Consider the following 25,579-nt stretch of genomic DNA (forward strand, 5'->3'; position numbering starts at 1 on the left):
AGTTTCAAATAAACAATGAATACTTTTTAGTGTAAGTGTCCCAGGTAACACATTTTTTTTTTACCTCTGCTTTAGTTCATGCTCTCACATCTCCCTGGAATGCACTGGCAAAATTTAAGATTCAATTCAAATACTATCTCTTGTAGGGCACCCATCCTCCACACTCCTTCCCACCAATTATCACATACTGTAATTGTTATTTTTTGTGTCTTCTATCAGCAAGATTCCTTATTTTTCTCTGCATTTGTATTGTCTAACATAGTGCCAGGTACATAATAGACACTTACTAAATATTTGAGTAACATATGATTCTCCTGATACATGTTTATATTTTCTCCTTATACCCAATGGAAAGAATATTTTATCATTTCACAAAAGAAAATTAGAGGAAGACCCTTCCTAAAATAGAGCTCCATCCTCAAAGTTGAAAGGACAGTATATTTTCCCCTAGAGATTGAAAACTTAAAAGTAAATTTAATGGAAAAAAGTTTGCTGGGGTCCAACCCCAGCAGGTCCAGGGGTCCCCAAAGGTGTGGACGGAGTCGGCGAAGAAGGAATGACACGGAGACAGCGTTCAGTTGATCAGCAGCCTAGCCAGGATCTCCAGCCCGGATCTCCAGCCAAGTTCTGGTCTCGATCTCCAGAGAGGTTCTGCTTAGGCTCTCCAGAGAGGTTCTGTCCAGGTACTCCAGTCAGGTTCAGTGTCCAGGTTCCAGTCAGGTTCTCCTGCCAATCTCTGTAGTCAGGTTCAGTCCAGGATCCCTTGCCATGTTCTCCCGCTAGGCTCTGTCTCTAGGCTCCGAAGCCAGTCCCTCTCCAGGATCCTCCGGCATGCTCTCTCCAGCAAAGTTCTTCTGTCTCTAGGCTCCGTGTAGATTCTGTCTTCTTGATTCTGTTCTAAGTTCTGAGTCCTGAGTTCTGTGTGCTTCTGTCTTCTGAATTCTGTCTCATGAGTTCTGTGTTCTAAGTTCTGAGTCTTTCTGTCTTGTTACATCTGTATTTATACCAGTTGACTCAATCCCATCAATCTCTATTACAAAGGTTAGGGCGTTTCTTATCTCCATTCCAGGGAGAAAAGATTATGTAGTTTAAGCATGATTGTTCGTAGTTAAAGGGATTAATTACCCGCCTGGCACTTAGTTGAGGGGTTTTATTCCCTCCCTAACTTCAGGGGAAAATCCCTACCTGGGGATTCAACCTTTCTCGGAGAGGTGACCTTGGTTAAAACACAGTGCCAAGAAGGTGAGCAAACATATTAAGAACCGTATGCCATATATGCCAGGTCCCTTGAAACAGCAAGGATGGACCGGCTCCCGGCAAAAGTTTTCTTCTTTAATTTTAAGCCTCATAAAACTTATTCGAGTTCATAAAATTTCAGCAGTTTCTTTGACCTCAAAACAATATGATGTACTGGCTCATATTGTTTGTTTGTTGACTTATGCTCCCATACATATTTCTTTAACATTCTTTTTTATAGTTTACACTATTACAGATGTCTTAATTCCCCCCATGTCCCATACATCTTTAAATTAATATATTTCCATATTTCAAAGACCTATGGGCATGGGAAACTAATATAAGTCCCAGTTAACAACCTTAAAAAGAACTCACACTGTTTAGTAGGTACAAGTTTATTTGCTCATTGCCTATATTTTATTTCACTATGATAGATTTTTACTTAGCAACTGAAAAAGAGTGTGTTTGAATATCCATTATAAAGTGAGTCAGCTGCAAATTTGACATTTAACTCTATGCTCATGCAGAGGACAGGCAGAAACATTAATCAGTGAGTAAACAAAGGTTAGTCATATGAATAATCTGAACACGGGAATGAAATATATGCTACTAGCCTTTCCTGTTTTCAAAGCACACTCTTCAGTAGTTCATTAAATTACACATTAATTCTTAAGACATAATATTATCTTGTCTTAATCATAGAAGTTGCAACAAAACTTGCATTATACTGTACTCAAGACATCTTGTCACTAGGTCTGACTGCTGAACAAATATTTGAAAGTGGAAGGATCCTGGGTTTCATAGATTTATTTAAGAGAGGGAGAGAGAGAGAGAGAGAGAGAGAGAGAGAGAGAGAGGATTTGAAGGTGAATTAGGGGTGCCAAAACAAAGTTCTATAAATTGGGTAGCTTAAAACAACAGAAATGTATTGTTTCACAATTCTGGAGACCATAAGTCTGAAATCAAGGTGTCAGCATTATTGGTTCTTTGTGAGTATTCTGACAGCTCTCAGTATCTGGTGTTCCCTGGGTTGTAAGGGCATCACTACAATTTCTGTCTTCATCTTCACATGACATTCTCTCTGTGCATCTGTGTCTTCATACTATTTTCCTTCTTTTCATAAGGTCACCAATCATATTAGGTTAGGGCCCACCATAATATTGCAATTACATCTGGAAAGACTATTTCCAAATGAGGTAACATTCACAGGTACCGGCGGGTAGGATTTCATAATATCATTTTGAAGGACACAATAAACCCATAATAGGGATGAATCTATCAACCATCTGAAATTATGGACAAAATTATGAGCTTTATATAAATATGAGAATTTTTTTTTGCAAAGTTCCCTTCCCTCTACTTTAATTAGATTCTGAAAGGGATTCATACCTCAAAACATTAAGAGCCACAGTCTCAGTGAAAGCCACACTGAAGGGAATGGCAAAAAGGGTCTTAATAAAGTTTGGAGTGTTCTTTGAACGCTGCTATGTGACTTCAGGATGAGTGTTGTATAGCTAGTTCACGATTTAAGAGTCTCTCCTCTGCTGACTGTGAAAAGACATGTAAGAGAAAGTGAAAGCCCTAGCAAATCCTTTTACTGCAGAACATGGTTTCATAAGCTTTTCTCTTTTCCCATTAATGGCAAGTAATTGTTCTTATTTCCTTACTAGAGGCCCAGTGCATGGATTCGTGCACCAGTGGGGTCCTGTGGCTTGGCCTGCAGGATTGAGCCAAAACCGGCTCTCCAACATCCCCCGAGGGGTCCCGGATTATGAGAGGGACCCCATGGGTGCACGATTGGGGCTGGGGAGGGATTCAGGATGTTGGCCAGCCAAGGAAGGACCCTGGGAGGGCTCCAAGGCATGTCTGGCCCATCTCGCTCAGTCTCGATTGGCCATACCCCAGCAACAAGCTAACCTACTGGCCAGAGTGTCTGCCCCCTGGTGGTCAGTGCACGTCATAGCGAGTGGTTGAGCAGCCTTACATATCATTAGCATATTACACTTTGATTGGTTGAACAGCCAACCAGACAACGGGACACTTAGCATATTAGGCTTTTACTATATAAGATATATATTTAAGAGAATGTTCCAACTTCTTGCCTGTATAATATGAATATGTGATATTTACCTGAATTGAAAAAAATAACAAAAACCTTTAAGATTGAAGAATCTTTGCTGAATAGAATGTAATTTTATTGTTGTTCTTTTTTGAGCCCAGCCCAACTTAATCTTGCTTACCTTTTAGGTCACAAACATTGGGTGACAATTGTTCTGCTTCCATAGTATGTGTAGGTTCCAAGAGATTTGTTGAAATGTTTTTATTTAAAAGAGTATGAAACCGTGTAAAATATATTAGCAACTAGACTTCTAGGTATATGATTTAGAATAATTAGACAGATTTATAAGATTCTGATTTCATACTAATTATGTCTCACAGAAATTACATTTTAGGTTCTAAGTAGCAAAATGTCAATTACTTATAGTTTGAAATACATGTATTAAATGCAAATATCTATTCCACTAACAACAATTTTAGTTGAATATGAGCAATTTAACTGGTTTGGCCATAATAATTGTTAAACCAGTCATTCTTATAGATAAAGTGTGTGCTAATTAGGCTTGCAGATGACACTAACTAGTACATTTGCTAGTACATTTAAATTCAAAGTGAATTTAGATAAATTGTTTTTCAGAAACAGACAAAAATCAATACATGTATGTGCATATGCCATACTTGGCTAGAATGAATAGTTCGCTCATAGCTACCTACCTACTTCCTTCCTCTGATCTATTCAACTTCTCAATAGTGTATTTTCTCAAACATAGCTCTGATCATGTCAGTATACTTCACAAAAATCCTCAATGGCCCCTCATTGCTAAACACATTATGTTTAAACTCCTCACTCTAGCATTTAAAACCCTAATATTTATTTTATGTCAACAAGGTCCCAATATATTTGGAAATTAAACAATATATTTTTACTAACCCAGGTTTCAAAAGAAGTTATTAAAGAAAGTTAGAAAATATTTTGAACTGAATGAAAATCTAAATACAACATATCAGAATTTAAGAAATTCAGCCAAAGCAGTGCTAAGTGGGAAATTTATGATTAAATGATTATATTAGAAAAGAAAGAAAAGACTTAACTCAGTAATATCAGCTTTACCTTCAGAAACCGGAAAAAGAAAAGTAAAACCCTTAAACCCTGGGCAAACAGAATAATAGTAGTAATACACATAAGAGCAGAGATCAATAAAATTGAAATTAGAAAACAACAAATAACATCAATAAAACAAAAACTGTTTCTTTGAAAAGATCAGGAAATCTGAAATATCTGAAAAAAAATTAAAGAATGCTACAAATCAATGGCTTTGGACACTGTCTTAGTTTAGACAACTTAGGCTCCTATAACAACATAGCATAAACTGGGTGACTTGTCAACAACAGAAATTTATATCTCACAGTTCTGAAGGCTAGATGTATGAGATAATGCTGCCAACATTGTTGGGTTCTGGTGAGAATCCTCTTTCTGATTGCAGACTACTGATGTCTCTGTATTCTTACATGGCAGAAAGAGAACTAGCTAGATTATTTATGAGGGCTCCACCTTCATGACCTAATTACCTCCTACAGCCCTCCCTACAAACACATGGATTTTGGGAAGACACAAATATCTAGTCTATTGCAGTTAAAGATTAAAGTATATGAAACTCTTCATGTAGAGAAAAGGATATATAATATAGGAGTTTGCAGAAAGGGCAAAAATGACAGGACAATTAATAAGCACATAAATGAATAAATGTCTTATAATGTAATAGTAATTTGTCATTGTTTAATAGTGTGGAGTAGTCATCAAATTATGTAGATCTACAACAAATGCATATAAAGGAAACAAGGTGATAATGTAGGGAAATAAAGTTTTAATTTTGCAAGGGGGAAATGCTACTAAATATAAAATGGTGTTGGAAAAAAATGGTATTGGCAACGATACTGGTGCTTATTAATTCACTTGCATCTTGTTTCGGATAATGTGAACCTATATTTTAAAAAGGGAAATGTAAGGCATTGTTCCCATACACCACGGTTTTATGTTCGATCCCTGGTCAGGGCACATAAAAGGATCAACTAGTGAATGCATAAATAAGTGGAACAACAAATTGATGTTTCTCTCACTATCAAAAATCAATATTTTTTAAAAAGGGAAAAATAAAAGGATTATCAGATAATTCCATTGCAAAGAAATAATGTGTATATATTTTACACTTGAAAGTCTATAGAAATACATCTATATCGAAAGCAGGTGGTAAAACTGAGGGACTGATTATTTTCAGAAATAGGGCTATGGTGTAAAAAATAAACACACAGTGCTCATGGGAGAGAAGAGTCTGTGTGGGAGAGAAAGAGAGAGAGAGAGAGGAAGGAGAAGGAGGAGGAGAAGGAGGAGGAGAAGCAGAAGCAGAAGGAGAAGCAGAAGCAGAAGCAGAAGAAAGAAGGAGAGAAGAAAAAGGGAGTGATGAGAAAATCCCAAGGCACACAAATAATATGGAGTGATATCAATGACCATTAATGGTTTTCTCAGGGCAGTGTGTGAATTAAACCATTAAAATGGTGAAATTGTTGAGTGTATAAAATGACTATGTGAGACATAGCTAACCACAAAGCACATAACATATACAGTAGAGAAGCATTATCAAAATTATGAATCATGGCACTTTCTACATGTTTGGTTTGTGAAAGATAATTGTGGATTACACTGTTGACAATATTCTATGAAAGGAAATTATAAATATCCTTATTAAAATGTTGCATCAGTAACAGAAAATTAAAAGTGATCTTTCAGGCACAACTTGGAATTAATGCAGCAATAACTGGAGAACATATTTTTAAATAATATGATTTATTTAGTAAGAGCTTTGACAACAGACATAAACACTCATAATAGTGAATGTGATAATTATAATTCCTTCTCCACAAATTGCCTGTATATTGTCCTTCATATAAATACTAGCTCTAATTATATCCTAGAGAATATTATTTAGATAAAAATATGTTTTTCTTTTAAAATATAAGTTAATACTCTTTCTGGAGAGAGGGCTTTAAAAAGAAGATAGATTCTTATCTGTGTAGCATTATTTTTGAAAGTGTAAGGGAAGTTGGATTTCTACATACAGCTTACTAATTGGATTGTAAATTTTTTCCTTTCTAGTCAAACAAGCAGTAGTCACACCAGAGGCTAGGTAGAATCTGGCAAGAGATTGATCAGTATGGCAAGCAAACCATCTGGAGAATATGTATTTATTTTTGGTAGTCCAAATCATATATATATTCCTCACTCAATAATATGTTTATTAATTTGAGAGAGAGAGGGACGGAGAGAGAGAGAGATGAAAGAACCATTGATCAGTTGCTTCCAGTACACACTCCAATGGGGGATCAAACCCATAACCTAGGTATGTGTCCTGACTGGAAATTGAACTGGCAAACTTCTTTGGTGTAAGGGGCGATGCTCCAACCATCTGAGCCACCCAGCCAGGGCTATAAAAGTATTTATATTTTACAATTATAAAGATAATTCATATGTGTTTCAGAAATGTTGGAAAACTTTAAAACCTTAAATAAGAAAATAAATCACATTTCCACTAGTAGAGAAAATTGTTGATATTCTGCTGTATATTTTCCCAGATGTGTATGTCTATATTAATATAAATGTGTCTCACAGACTTTCAATCCTGATTTTAATTTAAGTAAGATTAAAGTTTTGGGGACATTTATCATTTCTAGACAAGTTTGGATTTAAAATTTGGATTACAGGACTTCTGCTTCTGGCCTAGAAGGTGCAATAGGAAATTAACTCCTACATGATATACCTTAAAATCCAGATGAAACATATGAAAAAACAACTTTCAATTTATTAGAAATCAGGCCATAAAGGACAGTGATCTCTAAGAAATGGAAAACAAATAAGTCCTACGATAACCCAGTTTATTGCCTGGGAAGATATTGCAGATCACACTGCACAGAGGGAGAGGCTGGCAGTCTCCTTGAGTTGAGGAGTTGGAGCTAGTAGTCCAAGAAGGCTAGAATTCACAAGACAGAATAATGGAGAGAAAATTGCTGCACCGAAGGAGTACTCTGGAACTCACATGGGGTACAGAAATAGTTCTTGTTTCCATCAGTCAGATTGGAAATCTTCATAATTCATGAGTCATTGGAAGGTTTTTGCCTTCATAGTAAAACATGGTTGAAAAGTTAGGAGGCCCTCCATGATTTTTGATACTCAGAAGCTACCAGGTAAAGCACTAGCAGAAAACAGTTGGGGACAAAGCTAGGAATGAAGGATGAGACAGAGATTGTTAGCATCAGGAAGGAAGTTCCAGTGAAAAATCCTAACAGAATCTCAAGGGGGGGTAGTGGGTTGCAGGGAAGGCAGCTAGTCTCATTCTGATAATAGAAACTAGATGAGTGGGGAGGACAGTATGTAATGGTGTGTGTCTAAGTCAGTGGTGGGGTAATGAATTGGGGAACAAGAAACAGGATGATAAGGTATGCTGGGGATGTAAAGATTGTGGGCTCAGAAGTTGTTGGCAGTGCTGGAAAGCCAGGCAACAAAACTGGGATTCAGCACATTGGGCAGAATGGAGTCTACAAGGATGGATGTCTGCGCAGGGGCCTGATGAAGTCCATGGCCGAAGAAGGGTCCTCTAGCATAGAGCTTTCCAAGCAGTGCTCAGAGAGATCCCTAGAATTCTGTGGTTAGGTGGCCAGGGTCACTGTCCCTGAGGGAGAAGAAAGGATACTGAGTGAACAGGACTCCGGGATTACAATCTTTACTTCAACCAGATTGCTCTGCCTTACTCATGTTCATGGATTCAGTTTCTTTGAAAGCTTCTGTTGGAACATCTAAAATTATAATTTTTTAAATGCCAACTTTTTCAAGTGCCTACTATGTGATAGGTACTTTCAAATATAGGATCTCTTCTTGTTTTCAAAGAATTCTGTAAATCTTAGCAGGTATTCCTGCACTGTCCTTTGCAATAACCTCTATAATCTCAATAGCCTGAGAATCTTTTCCTTCCTTATGATGTATAGTCAAAATGTTAACTGGTGAGTCTCTGCTACCCTCCATATGATGGAACAATCCCCAACATCTGTATATATACCATCAGGCATACTGCAAACCAGTATATTCTTATGGGGCAGATATACTTACCAGAGGCATTGGAAAGATTGTAATTCTTTTTTCTTTTTGAAGTTAATATGTCCACCAAGAAACCGTTCATCTCTAGGATTCCAGGGCTTTAGGGATTCAGCCCCTGTAGGTGTTTGCTTACACTGTGATTTCTATTGTGTTTCCTCATCTTCCACTAATAAAGAAGGCTTTGGTTTCTGACAATCTAGGTAATCTCATTCATCTGTTGATGTGATCAGTGGCTTGTTTCAAATAAGACATCTTATTAGAATCCTACTGTAAATATCTGTTTTCAAAAACCCTTACTAACTTCAGAGTTATATCCCAAGAACCAGTAGATCATATGAAAACTAGACTCTATTCACCAGCCTATAAAGGACACATATTTCAATAAAGAAATTATATAAAGAAATTAAAGAAAAAAGACTTGAGAATTATTTAAGATGCCAGGAGGGATACCCAGGTATCTAAATATCCTTCAGGTGCACTTTTTACTGTGGCCCAGAAAGAGGGATGCAACAGCCAGGAGGCTTCTGCAGGTAGTAGGATGTTCAATGTTGGGGGTAAGTGGGTAATCTTGGGCTGTTTCTCTGGCAGCAGGGCATACAGTCTTCAGAGGAAGGGGAAATGACAAGCTAGTCAGCAGGCCAGGTTCCATAGTTGGACAGGAGGACACATGGAGAAAAGACAGGGGGAGGGTGCCATAATACAGGAAAGTGCTGGGACTGGACAAAAATGCCAGCACCTGGGCAGGGTCAGCTCTCAAGGAGCCCTAGGGCTCAGGAAGGACTGTAGGTAAATAAAGCCCACAAATAATTCCCAAATTGTGTTTGCTTCTCCTTGTCACCTTCCTTCTTTAGGCCTGCTTCTGGTACCTTAGCCACAGGGCCCTTCTTTTTGTTGCCTGAAAAACATGGAATATTGGGAAGAGATATGGAGAAAGAAATGAAAGGTCTGTCTCAGGCTGGGACGGGTAGGAACAGCCTAGGTAGGCCTAGGTGAATTGAGGACTGAGATCTAGTCCTAGTCCTGTCACTTAGTAGGCATTATGATCTTGTGTAAATTGCCAAGTGCTAGGAGTTTTAGGCTCTTCATCTGAGAAATGGGTTTGATAAGCCCTGACTTGAAGGACTGCTGGAATGTATGTAATATAAGTGAAGCATCTGGACAAAGCCTCACATTGATTGGATCTTTAATGAAAAGCAGAAATTTCTAATATGATTTTGACTCCAGACTCTATCACTTGCTTCTCTGTGATTGTGTGTGTGTGTGTGTTCCATGACATCTCAGAGAATATGCATCATTCTAGGGCACAAGATACCAACTGAGCCAAACGTTGTACATCAGGGGTGGGGAATCTTTTTACTGCCAAGGGCCATTTGGATATTTATAATGTCATTCTCAGGCCAAACAAAATAATCAACTTAAAAATTAGCCTGCTATGTCTGGTCAAACATTTAATTAACCCTTAATGTCTTGGCAGGGCCAGAACAAATGTTTTCGCAGGACTTATATGGCCTGCGGGCCAGACATTCCCCATCCCTGTTGTAAATATAACTCAGCAAATTTTCCTTGTTTGTGGCTATATTAATTTGGATATGAGGATGTCTTCCTTAGCTTCATGCAACTCAAAACTCCTAGAATTTGAATCAAGGACTCCTTTCCTCCCTCCAGCTGCTCTTCCATACAAACCACTATTTCCATTCATTTCACACCCACCAAAAATCTAGCCCTTGCTGAGAGCTGGCCAAATTACACTCAAGATAGTCTAATTAAAATGTCCTTTCAATGGAGTGGGCTCTGGCTCTCCCAGGCCAAAAAAAAAAAAAGTGCCAGCCTCTGGGTATCACTTCAAAGAAATATCACCCTATTTTCAGAAATCCTTGCAGACAAAGTGTATAAAGCATTTGGTTTATGCAATGTGTTTAGCGGCATGAGGACAAAAGTACAGAATACTATCCACACCTGCTTCAGATGTGGATTTCTCTCTGGTTTATTCACAATCACAAAGGCACTTCTGAGAGCAGTTTTCCATTCTAGCTTTTTCTCTAAACTATCAGACACAGCTGTAAGAATAAATGAGCTGCCCTAGCTGGTTTGGCTCAGTGGATAGAGCGTCAGCCTATGGACTGAAAGGTTCCAGGTTTGATTCCAGTCAAGGGCACATGCCCAGGTTGTGGGCTTGATCCCCAGTAGAGGGTGTGCAGGAGGCAACTGATCAATGATTCTCTCTCATCATTGATGTTTCTAGCTCTCTCTCCCTCTCCCTTCCTCTCTGAAATCAATAAAAATATATTTAAAAAAGAATAAATGAGCCATTGAACTGGGACTAACATTTATTAAGATTTGATTTTGCATACATTCTTTAATTAGCCAAAAAAAACCCAGGTATATATCTTTAAATTTACAAAACAGCAGACTAAATGTAATATAGGAATCCTAGGATAACCATCTTATACATTTCCCTCTATTTCTTGAACTCATCTATTTCATTGCTCAGCACTTATACATTTCTAATTCCTATTCCAATGTCATCCTATCCTGCTCCAGATCACAAAGTAAGATGGAAGGTTCCCCAGTTTGTTTCATAGAACAGAAAAATTCTTATCCTTAAACCTGTTAAACAGCACTAAATACATAACCAATGCCATTCATGAACCTATACTCTGAAGCTAATAATTCTTTTAGGAGGCAGAACATTTGAAACATACCAAAAAGAAAAAAAAAAAAAGAAAAAATTTGCAATTCATCCATCCACTAGTTAGAACCCTGATTTCCCTCTTCAAACACCAAGTTGAGAATCTTCCTCAGACTTCATTCAAGATGGGAGAAGCTGCTGGATGTGACACTAGAACTTTTACTGACCATCACCGGTGGCAGCTTTGGCCTCAGCTCTCTCTCTCTCATCTTTCAATCCATCCTCATACCAGTGTGGGAGAGCAGTGGGGTCATTCCCAGTGACCCTGGTGAAAAATTTTAGGACTTTCATCTTGGTGGTTTCAGCATGGGCTCTTGGACCCCACAGGAACTCATAGCATGGAGGATCACTATTGGGCACCTGCTGGTATTCCAAGTACTTTTCCTGCACTAGATCTTCAGTGATGAGCTTCCTGGGCTCCCCATAGATGAAATCATTCTTCCCAGCATGCACCCCAATCATATTCAGCACTTCCCAGATTCTCTCTTCTGAGGCACGGTTTCCGTGCATGAAGATTATGCGCAAGATAAATACCAGGAGGCCAGTCTTGGGCATGCCCTGGTCATCACTCAGCATCCCATCGTAGGTGAGGTCTAGTAATTTTATGAGCACATAGGAATGGCTGGTGGGGTCCACTTCCTTCACTTCAATGCCAAAGACAATCTCCATGCACTCACAGGCTTTCTTGAAGACCACAGGGAAGTGATCCTTGTGCTCTCTGATGACACTCTCTAGCATTTCTGCCTTTGTGATGGGCTCCTTTGTTACATATTTGATACTCAGGAAGTGCACTAATTCAGACACCTTATTTTGTAGCACTTCAGTGAACAAGGACTCAGGATTTGGTGGAGCCTGCAAAGTGGTTGGATCCTCTTCTTGGCTGCTGGAGGCCTCATTTGATTTGCTTGATGGAGTGGCTTTGATGGCAGTGGAGGAGGAGCAGGCTCTCTGGGAATTCTGGGGAACGCTTGGTGTTCCAGCAGCAAGCACAACCTCTGTGGTGCCCTGAATCAAAGGAGAAAGAGAGGGGGAGGCAGCTCCCTCCTCAGATGAACCTGTGCAGCCATGAGGCTTAGAGCCTCTGTTTCGGCCTGAAGGCTTTGTTTAGGCTTGGGGCATTGACTCTTCTTACTGAGAGATATAATGACTTATGTTGGAGGCAGCAGCAGGAGTGTGTGCAGTAGGTTCGGTAATGGGGACTAATGGCCTGAGGGAGAAAGGAAGAGTGTGGGAAACACAACCTTGTCAGCTCTGACAAAGGCTGCCTTAACAAGTCTTCCCTTAGATAGTGCTATAGGAATCTCCTGATTGGCCTGTTCCCTAAGAACCTTTAGGAGGATCTGAGTAAGCTCCTCAGGGTATAGCCAGCTTTCAGAGCCTATAGATTCCAGGTAAGACAGTAGGGTATGTGTGGTCAGGCAGTGTGATATCCCCTCTGTTCTGATGTGAGTGGAGCCCTTGGTAGATATTCTGAATCCTGACATTGACTGACTCTGGGCGCTGCCTAGGCTTCTTCTGTTCTTCTGACCTGAGGACACATGACTCAGACCAAATCCCTCACACACCCTACCCCTACTGGGGATTACTTGAGCCCCTGTAAGGGGAGGTGAGTGGACATTTCAGACTGTAGACTGTAATCACAATATTTCCTCTTCTACAGTAATGACAGGAGTAGAGGGAAGATTTTAGATATCTCCACTATTCTGAGGTAGATGGTACCCTCAGAGTTCACTCAAGGTTCTTGCTGGGGTCCAACCCCAGCAGGTCCAGGGGTTCCCAAAGGCGTAGACAGAGTAGGCGAAGAAGGAATGACACGGAGACAGTGTTCAGTTGATCAGCAGCCTAGCCAGGATCTCTAGCCAGGATCTCCAGCCAAGTTCTGGTCTGGATCTCCAGAGAGGTTCTGCTTCGGATCTCCAGCGAGGTTCTGTAGCCATGTTCCCTCGCTAGGCTCTCCAGCCAGGCTCCGTCCAGGCTCTCCAGCCAGGTTCTGTCCAGGTACTCCAGTCAGGTTCAGTCACCAGGTTCTAGTCAGTTCTCTTGCCAATTTCTGTAGTCAGGTTCAGTCCAGGATCCCTTGCCATGTTCTCTCCAGCGAAGCTCTTCCATCTCCAGGTCCCGCATAGGTTCTATCTTCTGAATTCTGTCTGAAGTTCTGAGTCTTTCTGTCTTGTTACAACTGTATTTATACCAGTTGATTCAATCCTATCAATCTCTATTACAAAGGTTAGGGCGTTTCTTATCTCCATTCCAGGGAGAAAAGATTATGTAGTTTAAGCATGATTGTTCGTAGTTAAAGGGATTAATTACCCGCCTGGCACTTAGTTGAGGGGTTTTATTCCCTCCCTAACTTCAGGGGAAAATCCCTACCTGGGGATTCAACCTTTCTCGGAGAGGTGACCTTGGTTAAAACACAGTGCCAAGAAGGTGAGCAAACATATTAAGAACCGTATGCCATATATGCCAGGTCCCTTGAAACAGCAAGGATGGACCGGCTCCCGGCAGGTTCTCATCTTTCTCTTGTCAAAGCCTGGACCGCACCCCTCTCCTGGCCTGAAACAAAACTCTCAGAACAGGAGCTCACATTCCTGAGATCTATAGGACGAAGCAAGGGGCATCAATCACACTTGGCCACACTTACTCAGCAACCCCCACCACCTGGTTTTACAGTAAAGGCTGGATTAATTTGTGGGGATCCCTAGAATAGAGGGATCATTTTGGTCCTTACCTTGATGCCTGGAAGGGCCTGGGATTCTTCCCTCTGTTGACGTGTGGTCACGCTTCTTAAACAAAGGCTTCACTTCCTTGAGACAGAAGAGGAAGTGAGGGGATTTCAGATTTAACCACCATGCCCTAGGTCAGTGGTCGGCAAACTGCGGCTCATGAGCCACATGCAGCTCTTTGGCCCCTTGAGTGTGGCTCTTCCACAAAATACTGACTTCTGCGCACGAGCCACAAAGTTTCAATCACACTGTACGTGTGTGCCCGCACATGGTATTTTGTGGAAGAGCCACACTCAAGGGGCCAAAGAGCCTCATGTGGCTCACGAGCCGCAGTTTGCCGACCACTGCCCTAGGTCCTATCATAGCTGACCAGGCCGATTCGGCCCTATCTGTTTTTGAGCAGAAAGTCCATCCCATCCTCTAACCTCAAATTAATTCCTGGAGAGCTTTAGACATCCCTTTGCTGAACAGAGTCCTACCCCTTGAGACCACCAGTTGTGAGTGACATTGCACCACATCTGGACACTGTGCATTAAGGAAGAAGCAAGGCAGGGAAGGGGCCTTATCTCTCCAAGGGCTGGGGAGGGGTGACCATCAATCCTTATTCAGTGTCTTCACTTTAACTCCAGGAAGAGCCTTAGGCTGATATGAAATTACCTGGTCATACCTAATTCTTCACTACCCTGAGACCAATGACATAAAAGTTAGAAGAGACCACATCTATCCACCCCTGCTTAAGATCTCCCAGACCTGACAGCAGGGGTGAATTCAGTATGTTCTGGTATGGTAGGTACACTTAGTCATCCCTTAGGTATTCAACTCAATCCCCAGTAGGGGCTAAGACTCCTCCCTCTGGTTACTTGAGTCTGGCTTTCTTAGACAAAGATCTTCACCACCATGAGGCTTCCTTCATCCAATGCTAGCTGAAAATGAGTGGAGACTCAGACAGACTGACCTGCATGGGGACTACCAGGGCTGACAACAGGGGTGGGGCAGGTTTCTGTGGGGACCTCTTTGTTTGAAGTGTGAGTTACCCTTAGGCATTCAGAAGGTATTCATATTTACTCCTGTCAAGCCCTGCATTCTTTCCATTCTGCTGACTTGAGGATGCATCCTTCAGACCAAGGATCTGTCTCCCAGAAACACCAGACAGTGAAGTGAGGGGAAGGCACGAGATTGGAGGAGGATGCCTCTAACAGCCCTACTTGGGGTTTCTCATGGCTAACAGCAGGAGAAGGATAGGGCTAGAGATCCCTCTATCTATAGGTGAAGGTACTCAGTATTATCTCAGATCCTCACTTTGACTCCTGGTAGGGCTGGGGCTCCTCCCTTTGTTGGCCAGAGGTTGTGACTCAGTCCAAGACAGTCATCTCATTAACACCACCAAGAAGAGAGTAAGGCTGGACCTGAGCCTGAGAAGCCTGTCTGGGGTCTAACAGCTGACAGCAGGGGCAGTGTGGTATCTGCACAACTCACTCTGTGTTCTGGCTTGATGGTTATCCTCAGTCCTCTTCAAGGTAGTTATTCCTAACAGGACCTAAAATTCTTCCTTTTTGCTGACTTGTGAATGCTTCCCTCAGGCAAAGGCCCCCAACTCCCAAAGATGCCAGGCAAGGAAGTAAGGAGGGCGGAGGGGATATCTGTGCCTGACAGCTCTGCGTGGGACCTCTCAAGAGCTCTGAGAAAGTGCAGGTTTCTATAGGGTCCTCTCAGCCCAACATAAAGGGCCTGGGGCTCCTCCCTTTGAGGCCCAGAAATTGAGCCATTTAGACCAAGGCCCACAACTCCCTGAGATCCCCGATTTGTAAATGGGGTAGAAAAGAGAGATTCAGCCTGACAGCCTTTTCCGGCTCCCCAGGGCTTCCGGTGGAATCCAAATAAATTTCTGTGGAGATTCTTCTGGGTTCTGTGGTATACCCACATTCCTTGCAAGGAATTTATAGTTATTCCTGAAAAGGCAGGCACCCTATCCCTTCTGCAGACCCGGGATTACAACCCTCAGACCATCGCTCCTATAAGCCCATAAACCACCCACAAGGAAGTATAGAGCATTGAGTTTGGGAGGCACTCTGTCTAAATGCCCTGGGCTTCTAAAAGCTGACAGCAAGGATGTATGTCTGTGTGCTCTTTTCTGTATGATAGGAAGTTCCCTCAGCTCTCCATAAGGTTCCTCTCCTTATCACCTAGCAGAGCCTGGGACACTTCCCTCTGAGGAGTCAGAGTCCTCACCCCTCAGATAAAAGTCTCTTTCTTCAGACTCTCAAGATGGCACCTGGATACAAAACATCCTTGGCCCTGCCAGGTAATTTTCAGGGCAGACAACAAGGACAAGGTAAGGGAGGGGGAAGGGGAGTTCCTTCAGTTTTTTTTTTTTCTCAGAGTCCTCAACCCTCAGGAAAAAAGTCTCACTTTCCTCAGACTCTCAAGATGGCGCCTGAATACAAAACATCCGTGACCCTGCCTGGGAATTTCCAGGGCAGACAACAAGGACAAGGCGGGGTGGGGGGAAGGGTGGACTCCTTCTCTTTGCAGAGAGAGCTCCCTTCAGTTTTTTTTTTTTTTCCCCTCAGAGTTCTCACCTAGCAGAGTTCTCACTAGCAGGTCCACACACTCCTCCCTCTGAGATCTGAGTCCAGCAGGAAGCTGCTTCACCCTCTGACTCCCAAGGCGAAGTCCATACTCATCACTTCCAGAACTCTGCCTGAGTACTACAGAGATGACTGAAGGGGCAGAACCTGACTGAATGAGGGCCCCTTCTATATACGGTGGGAGGCTCCCTCAATCCTCCTTCTGGAGCATCCCCTTGAAACCTGACAGGACCTGAGACTCCTTCCTCTGCTGAACTGAGTCCAGCCCTCTCAGAGGAAATCTTGCCTCACTGAGTCCCAAAGCAAAAGTTAGAATACAAAACATCCTGATACTCTGTCTTGCATTTCCCAGGGTTCATCGTAGGAGCTGAGGGGGATGGGTCCCACTCTACCTTGGATGGGAAAATTCTTCATTACTTGCCTTGATTTCTACTGCCTGAACCTCCTTCCTCTGTCAACCTGAGGCCTCACCCTTCACATCAAGACCTTTACCTCACCAAGACCACCAAGACAGGAGTGAGGCAGGGCCTCAGCCTGAAAGGTTTACATGGAGTCTACCAGACTGTCAGCAAAGACAAGATCAGTTTCTATGTGGCTCCCTATTTATTGGGGGTTTCCCTTAGTCCTCCACAAGGTACTCATATTTTTTCCTGATAGGGCCTGCACCCTCTGCCTTCATAAGTCCCCTATCTCCCTGAGATGCACATCACAGAAATATAGAGGGTGTGGATGGAGGTGCCTGCTAGGGGCCTCCCAGGGCTGAAAGCAGGACTGCATTTCTATGGGGCCCCTCTGGCATGGGTGGATAAATCATTCCTCTATAAAGGTTCTTATTTTGATGCCTGGCAAAGCATGGGATTACTCCCTCTGCTGACCTGAGTTTTGCCCCATCATATCAAAGCCATCACCTCCCTGAAAAATGTACCCCATCTCCTGGTAGAAGTCAGAATCTGCCACATCTAGCCCTAATGGCCCATGGTTTCCCAAGGCTAACAGCTGGGGTAGAATGGGCCTGGGATCAGTCTCATCTGTGATCTGAGTTCTTTTTTTAAAAAAATTTGTTTTAATTGCTTAAAATATTACAGAGTGGTACATATGTCTCCTTTACGTTTCCAATTGACCTTCCCCCGGCCTCCCCTACCTCCCAGTGTCTTGTGTCCATTGGTTATGCTTATATACATGCATACAAGTCCATTGGTTGATCTCGTACCCCCCCCCCCCAACCCTCCCCGGCCTTCCTGCTATATAGTTTGACAGTCTGTTCGATGTTGCTCTGCCTCTGTATCTATTTTTGTTCATCAGTATATAATGCTCTTTAGTATCCATAAATGAGTGAGATCATGTGGTATTTTTCTTTCATTGACTGGCTTATTTCACTTAGCATAATGTTCTCCAGTTCCATCCATACTGCTGCAAATGGTAAGAATTCCTTCTTTTTTACAGCAGCATAGTATTCTATTGTGTAGATGTACCACATTTTTTTTTTTTTTTTTTTTTACAGAGAGGAAGGGAGAGGAATAGAGAGAAACATCGATGAGAGAGAAACATCGATCAGCTGCTTCCTGCACACTCCCTAGTGGGGATGTGCTCGCAACCCAGGTACATGCCCTTGACCGGAATTGAACCTGGGACGCTTGAGTCCACAGGCTGACACTCTATCTACTGAGCCAAACCGGTTAGGGCCCACAATTTTCTAATCCATTCAACTGTTGATGGGCACTTAAGTTGTTTCCAAATCTTAGCTATGGTAAATTGTGCTGCTATGAACATAGGGATGCATATATCCTTTCTGATTGGTGTTTCTGGTTTCTTGGGATATATTCCTAGAAGTGGGATCACTGGGACAAATGGGAGTTCCATTTTTAACTTTTTGAGGAAACTCCATACCGTTCTCCACAATGGCCGCACCAGTCTGCATTCCCACTAGCACTGCACGAGTGTTCCTTTTTCTCAACATCCTCGCCAGCACTTGTTGTTTGTTGATTTGTTGATGATAGCCATTCTGACAGGTGTGAGATGGTACCTCATTGTTGTTTTGATTTGCATCTCTCAGATGACTAGTGACTTTGAGCATGTTTTCATGTGTCTCTTGTCTTTCTGAATGTCCTCTTTTGAAAAGTGTCTATTTAGGTCCTTTGCCCATTTTTTGATTGGATTGTTTATCTTTCTTTTGTTAAGTTGTATGAGTTCCCTATAAATGTTGGAGATTTAACTGTTATCGGTGATAACATTGGCAAATATGTTCTCCCATGCAGTGGGCTTTCTTATTGTTTTGTTGATGGTTTCTTTTGCTGTACAGAGCTTTTTATTTTGATGTAGTCCCATTTGTTTATTTTCTCTTTAGTTTCCAATGCCCTAGGAGCTGTATCGGTGAAGAAATTGCTTCGGCATATGTCTGAGATTTTGTTACCTTTGGATTCCTCTAGTATTTTTATAGTTTCCCATCTTACATTTTTGGTGTTTGTTGGTGACCCTGGTGAGAGGGTCATCAATCTTGTTTATCCTTTCAAAGTACCAGCTCTTGGTTTCATTGATCTTTTGTATTGTTTTTTGGTCTCTGTGTCGTTTAATTCTCATCTGATATTTATTTTTCCCTTCCTTCAGAATACTGTGGGCTTTTCTTGCTCTCTTTCTAATTCTTTAAGTTGCAGGGTTAGATAATTTGTTACCAGTTTTTCTTGTTTTTTTGAGGTAGGACTCTGGAGCTATGAACTTCCCTCTCAGGACTGCTTTCATTATATCCCATAGATTTTGGATTGTTGTGTTTTCATTGTAATTTGTTTCCAGGATGCTTTTTATTTCTTCTTTGATCTCTTTGGTAACCCAATAATTGTTTAATAGCATGCTATTTAGCCTCCAAGTGTTTGATTTTGTTTCATTGTTTTTATTGTAGTTGATTTCTAGTTTTATGCCATTGTGATCTGAGGAGATGCTTGTTATGATTTCTATCCTCTTGAATTTGATGAGACTTTGCCTGTGTCCTAATATGTGGTCTGTCTTTGAAAATGTCCTGTGCACACTGAAGAAGAATGTATATTCTGTTGCTTTGGGGTGAAATATTCTGAAGATGTCAATTACGTCCATCTGATCTAGTGAGTCATTTAGGATTGCTGTTTTCTTGCTGATTTTTTGTTTAGAGGATTTATCCAGTGGTGTCAGTGGGGTATTAAAGTCCCCTACTATGACTGTATTGCTATCAATCTCTCCCTTGATATCTTCCAGAAGTTGTTTTATGTATTTGGGTGCTCCTGTATTGGGTGCATATATGTTTACCAGAGTTATATCTTCTTATTGAATTGCTCCCTTTAGTATTATGTAGTGGCCTTCCTTATCTTTTGTAATGGCCTTTACTTTGAGGTCTATTTTGTCAGATACAAGTATCCCAACCCCAGATTTTTTCTCATTTCCATTTGCCTGAAAAATTTTTTTCCATCCCTTCACTCTCAGTCTATGTGAATCCTTTGTTCTGAGGTAGGTCTCTTGCAGACAGCAAATATATGGGTCATATTTCTTATCCATTCAGCTACCCTATGTCTTTTGATTGGTGCATTTAATCCATTTACATTTAATGTTATTATTTTTAAAAAAATATATTTTATTGATTTTTTACAGAGAGGAAGGGAAAGGGATAGAGAGTTAGAAACATCAATGAGAGAGAAACATCGATCAGCTGCCTCCTGCACACCCCCTAACTGGGGATGTGCCCGCAACCAAGGTACATGTCCTTGAACAGAATCGAACCTGGGACCCTTCAGTCTGCAGGCTGACGCTCTATCCACTGAGCCAAACCGGTTAGGGCATAATGTTTTTATTGATAAGTACTTGTTTGTCGTCATTTTTATTCTTAATGTTGGTGTTTCTTCTTGCCTTTCTGTGTCTTCTTTTTACAGTAGTCCCTTTAGCATTTCTTGCGTTGCTGGCTTAGTAGTAATAAACTCTCTTAGCCCTTTTTTGTCTGTGAAGCTCCTGATTCCACCTTCAATTTTGAATGATAGCCTTGCTGGGTATAGTATTTTTGAATTCAGTCCCTTGCTTTGCATCACTTTGTATATTTCATTCCTTTCCTTCTGGCCTGGTGTGTTTCTATTGAAAAATCAGTTGATATTCTAATAGGAGCTCCCTTGTAAGTAACTTTCTGTCTCTCTCTGGCAACCTTTAAGTTCTTACTTTGTCGTTGGTGTTTGCCAATTTAATTATGATGGTTGTTGGTGTTGATCTTTTGAGGTTCATCTTGTTTGGGACTCTATGTGCTTCTTGGACTTGCATATTTTTTTCTTGCCAATATCAGGGAAGTTTTCTCTCATTATTTCTTCAAACTGGTTTCCTATTCCTTGCTTCTCTTCCTCTCCTTCTGGTATCCCTATTATGCAAATATTGTTTTGTTTCGTGTTGTCCCAAAGCTCCCTTAGGTTCTCCTCTTGCTTTTTAAATCTTCTTTCTATTTGCAGCTGTGTTTGTGTATTTTTTCCTACCTTTTCTTCTAATTCGCTGATGAGGTCCACAGCCTCTTGTAGTCTACTGTTTATGCCTTCCATTGTGTTCTTTATTGCAACTATGTCATTCTTCATCTCCTCTTGTTTCCTTTTCATGTTGGTGACATTCTCATTCAGCTCCTTATAATTCTCTTTGAGTTGTGTGTATTTGTCATTGAGTTGTGTTTATTTGTCATCCAGCCGTTTGAGCATCCTTATAACCATTACTCTGAATTCTTTCTCTGTTATGTTGCTAGCCTCAGTTTCTTTTAACTCCCTTTCTGGTGATTCTTATTTTTCTTTCCTTTGGGGATTGCTTTTATGTCTTCCCATGTTTTGTTCTAATGTTTTCATTGTAGATCCGATTGCTTTGCTACCCAGGTTCTTTGGGGATGGTGCTACTGGTGTGATCTCTCAGGTCTCCTGTGCTAAGTTATCTAGTGTAGCTCCCTACTTGAGCTATTTGGTTTCTCTTATGTTGGCCTATGAGCTGGAAAGGTGCAACTGTGGTGTCTAGAAGTCAACAGGAGCCATGGAGGGGGGTATCCCAATTTTTGCTGTCTTACGCCCTTGGTTGAAGTCACGTGTGCCCAGCAGGGACTCACAGTGGCACTGGAAAAGCATTCAACTATAATTTCCAGAGTTCTGCAGCTGTGGGGTGGGCAGACTAAGTTTTTGCTGCTCTACCTGTGGTGGATGGCACATGCTCCCAGTGGCAACTTAAAAGGGCACCAGTGGTACGTTTACCAGCATGGCATACTGAAGCCATGTAATTGAGGCATCTGTGGACAGGTATCAAGGGTGAGTGAATTCAAAATTTCTAGTGCTGGGGGGAGTGCATGCCTGTTTGCTCAAGATCGCACCTAGCTGGTGCTTGCAGCAGCTCCCGCAAGCGCCCTGTGGATAGATGGGCTCTGGGTGTAGGCTCATTGGAAATGCTTGACTGTGGCAGTGAGTTTGCTGGCACAGATCTCTGATGGACTCTGAGGGGCCCTGGTGCTAAAGATGCACAGATCGATTGTCTATGGGCAGTTATTCAGGAAGCGGGAATTCAGAATTTCTACTGTTGGGCAGCGAGCCCCTGTCTGTTGAAAATCACACCCAGCAGGGGTTCACAGCAGCATCCAAGAGCTGCCTATGGAGTGCTGTGCCCTGGAAGTCTGCGTTCTGGAAGTGCACGAATGTTAGAAACGTGATATTGTGGTGTCCTGAGGTCTGCTACTGGGGATGGGGGAATTTGCATTTACTGCTGTGGGAGTGGTGCATCTTTGAAGGTGGAGGTCCCAGGGTCCATGGGTCTGTGGGTGGGGCAGCAGGAATTTGGATGGAGTGGTTGCCGGGTTGCAGACAGTGTCCAAAGCCTGTCTGGATTGTGGTGCTGATGAGTTCCTAGAAGAGGCCACTCTCCCCTTCAAGATGGCATAGTTTCCATGCCAGAATCCCGCAGTCTGGAGAGTGCCCACAGCAGTGGTAGTCTCTTTCTGTCCAAGAGAGCCTGGTCTGCAAGCCCCTGCTGCTCCTGCTGGATTTAACTGTCCCTCCCTCACTCACACACATACCACACATCCACACACTCTCTTTTAATCCCCTCACTCACTCACATCCTATCCCTCACCTCCATCCTGCCAGCCGCCATCCAAGAATCACCCTAATCTGCACTTTTACCAGTAAACCCCTTCTCCTTTTTCAGCCATCCTCCCATATTCCCTCCCATCTGGCAACTGTCAAAATGTTCTCTGTGAGTCTGTTTCTGTTCTGTTTGTTTGTTTATTTTGATTGTTAGATACAATTGTTAATATATAGGTATTTATGGCCATTTTATTAGTCATATTCTAATCTTTTGTTATTCTTCTTCTTAAAGAAGACAGTTTAACATTTCATGTAATACTAGTTTGGTGGTGATGAACATCTTTAGCTTTTTCTTATCTGGGAAAATCTTTATTTGAGTTTCAATTCTAAATGATAGCTTTGCTGGGGAGAGTAATGTTGTTTGTTGGTTCTTGCTTTTCAACACTTTTAATATTTCTTGCCACTCCTTTCTAGCCTTCAAATTTTCTGTTGAGAAATCAACTGTCAGTTGTATAGGTGCTCCCTTGTAGGTAACTGTTTTTCTCTTGCTACTTTTAAGATTATCTCGTTGTCTTTAACCCTTACATTTTAATTATGTATGTCTTGGTGTGGGCCTCTTTGAATTCCTCTTGTTTGGGATACTCTGTGCTTCCTTGTCTTGTACATATATTTCTCTCACCAGGTAGGGGAAGTTTTCTGTCATTAGTTCTTCAAATCAGTTTTCAATATCTTTCTCTCTTTCTTCTCCTTCTGGCACCTCCATAATGTGAATATTGGTATGCTAGAAGTTGCCTCGGGATCCTTACTTTATTTTCATATTTTTGGGTTCTTTTTTCTTTTTGTTCTTCTAATTGGGTGCTTTTAGCTTCCTCATATTCCAAATTATTGGTTTAATTATTTAAATCCTCTACTCTACTGTTGAATCCTGTCCATTATTCTTTATTTGCTTAATTTCTGGCTGTTCCTTTTTCATGTCTTTGAAATTCTCACTAAGATCCTTGAAAGTCTGACTAAGTACCTTGAAGCTCTCATTAAATCCCTTGAGCATCCTTATAACTGTAACTCTGTATCTGGTAGTTTTCCGTTTTAGTTAGTTCCTTTTCTGGAGATTTCTTCTGTTCTTTCATTGTTACTTGTTTCTTTGTTTCCACATTTTGGCTGCTTCCTTTTGTTTGTTTCTATGTATTAGGTAGATCTGCTATGTCTCCTGGAACTGGTAGAGTGGCCTTGTGAAGTAGATATCCTGTAAGCCCAAGTGGCTCAGCCTCCCAGTCACCTGAGCTGGGCACTCTAGGTATGCCTCTGTGTGTGCTGTGTGCAGTCTTGTTGTAGTTCAGATTAGATTGCTGTTGGTGCCACTGAGAGGAGTTAACCACCAGGCCAATCAATTGCAAGGATCAATTGTGACTACAGTGGAAGATCTTGTGTACAGAAGCTTACACTATGGAACAGGACTTGCTTCAGTGGGGCATTGGTATTCCCTGAGTCTTCCCCTTCAGTGTGTCACTCGTGGAGGTGGTGGCGTTGTAACCTGGCATGTCAAAACTTATCACTGGTGCACTGGCTCTGGGGACTCCCAGAAGGTACAAAGTCAGTCTCTGCCTTTGTCCTGCCCAGAGCCACCCAACATGAGCCACAGAGCAATCTGCAGATGGCTGCTACTTGTGTTGAGCTTGGAGGTGCCCAGGAGAGACCAACCTATGATCCAAGACTGGGTTATCATCAGTGCTGGGCCTGGGTCCACTTATTGATAGGTATAGGGCACACTGATGCCAGTTTTTACTTGTTTGATAGATTTTAGGAAAGTCTGAAGCATGAGGCAAGAGAGGCCAGTTTTATGGAAAAGCCACTGGAAATTGCATGGATGAGCCTGCAAGTAGAGAGGGGCAGGGTTCTCAGGGAATAACCAGGGCAGGCAAAAAGTGTCAGCTGGGTTGATGAAAATTCAGATATGGCACCTTCCTCTTGACTCTGTGGAGGGGAGGGCTTAGCCATAGAATGCTGACCTCTGCCAGCACTTCTGCCTGGGAGAAAGCTGCTCCTCCAGCTCTCACTCTGATTCCAGTCAAGTTAGTTCCTCCCTGAATGTCCCATGTTCCTTTCCAGGTGTAGCCCCACACACACTGGAGCTTAGAGGGCACCAGTCCAAGTACATCCATGCATGGGCACTTTAGAAGGAACTGCCTGGAACTCCCACAGCCTCTGTGTCATTCAGTCACAATTCCCACTGCTTTTACACCAGAAGTTGTGGGGAATTCACTTGCTGGCAATGGAACCCTGGGCTGGGGGACTGATGTGGGGCAGGGACCCTCTGTTCCTCAGGCAAACCTCCACAGCCAAGATATCCCTCCCAATTTTAAACCACCACAGGTGGGTGTGGGCCCAGCCAGATTGCAATTCCACCCCTCTTCTCAGTACCTCTTACCAGTCTTGATGTGTTACTTCTTTAATTACCTAGTTGTAAGACTTATGTTCAGCTAGATATCAGGTGGTTCTAAATGAAGGTTGTTCTATATTGTAGTTGTGAATTTTGATGTGGTTGTGGGAAGTGGCGAGTACCACATTTACCTATGCTGTTATCTTCAATGCAGTAATGTAGGCCAGCCATGTTCAGATGTGTGCTAAGGCATGTCCCAGCCATGTACATTTGTTTACTCGAGGTGACAGATGAATGCATGCATTTACTAGACCTATTCCATATAAATTTAAAATTAGAGTAATAGATATAGAAAACTTTTCTCTGAAATTAAACTTTTCATAAATACTTAAATTTAAATATACAAACATGTCTACATAAGTAAATACAGGTAAACTAACTAATTTGTCAATTTTTTAACATATGCATTCAGAAAACCTACTTTGTTATATAAAGGACTTTTGACTTTAATGGACACCCCCTCACCAGAATTAGAAGTTATATTGAGGTTTTACTGTATATTATAGAGTATGTTTAACCATCATCACCATGCTGTACATTAGATCTCTAGAAATCTTTCATCACACATAACTGAACTTTTTTACTCTTTGCCTACCATCTCCCCATTTCCCCCACACCTCAGACCCTGGCAACTATCATCCCACTCTGCTTTTATGAATTTGAC

At 41.8% G+C, this 25,579-nt stretch overlaps 1 pseudogene; it reads right to left on the bottom strand.

The window, feature by feature from the left end:
- Positions 1-11,242: 11,242 nt before the first annotated feature.
- On the bottom strand, positions 11,243-20,972 carry LOC132223432 (putative MAGE domain-containing protein MAGEA13P; annotated as a pseudogene).
- Between the last annotated feature and the right edge of the window lie 4,607 nt (positions 20,973-25,579).

This window comes from Myotis daubentonii, chromosome X, assembly GCF_963259705.1.
Source record: "Myotis daubentonii chromosome X, mMyoDau2.1, whole genome shotgun sequence".
In the NCBI taxonomy this organism is placed as follows: domain Eukaryota; kingdom Metazoa; phylum Chordata; class Mammalia; order Chiroptera; family Vespertilionidae; genus Myotis; species Myotis daubentonii.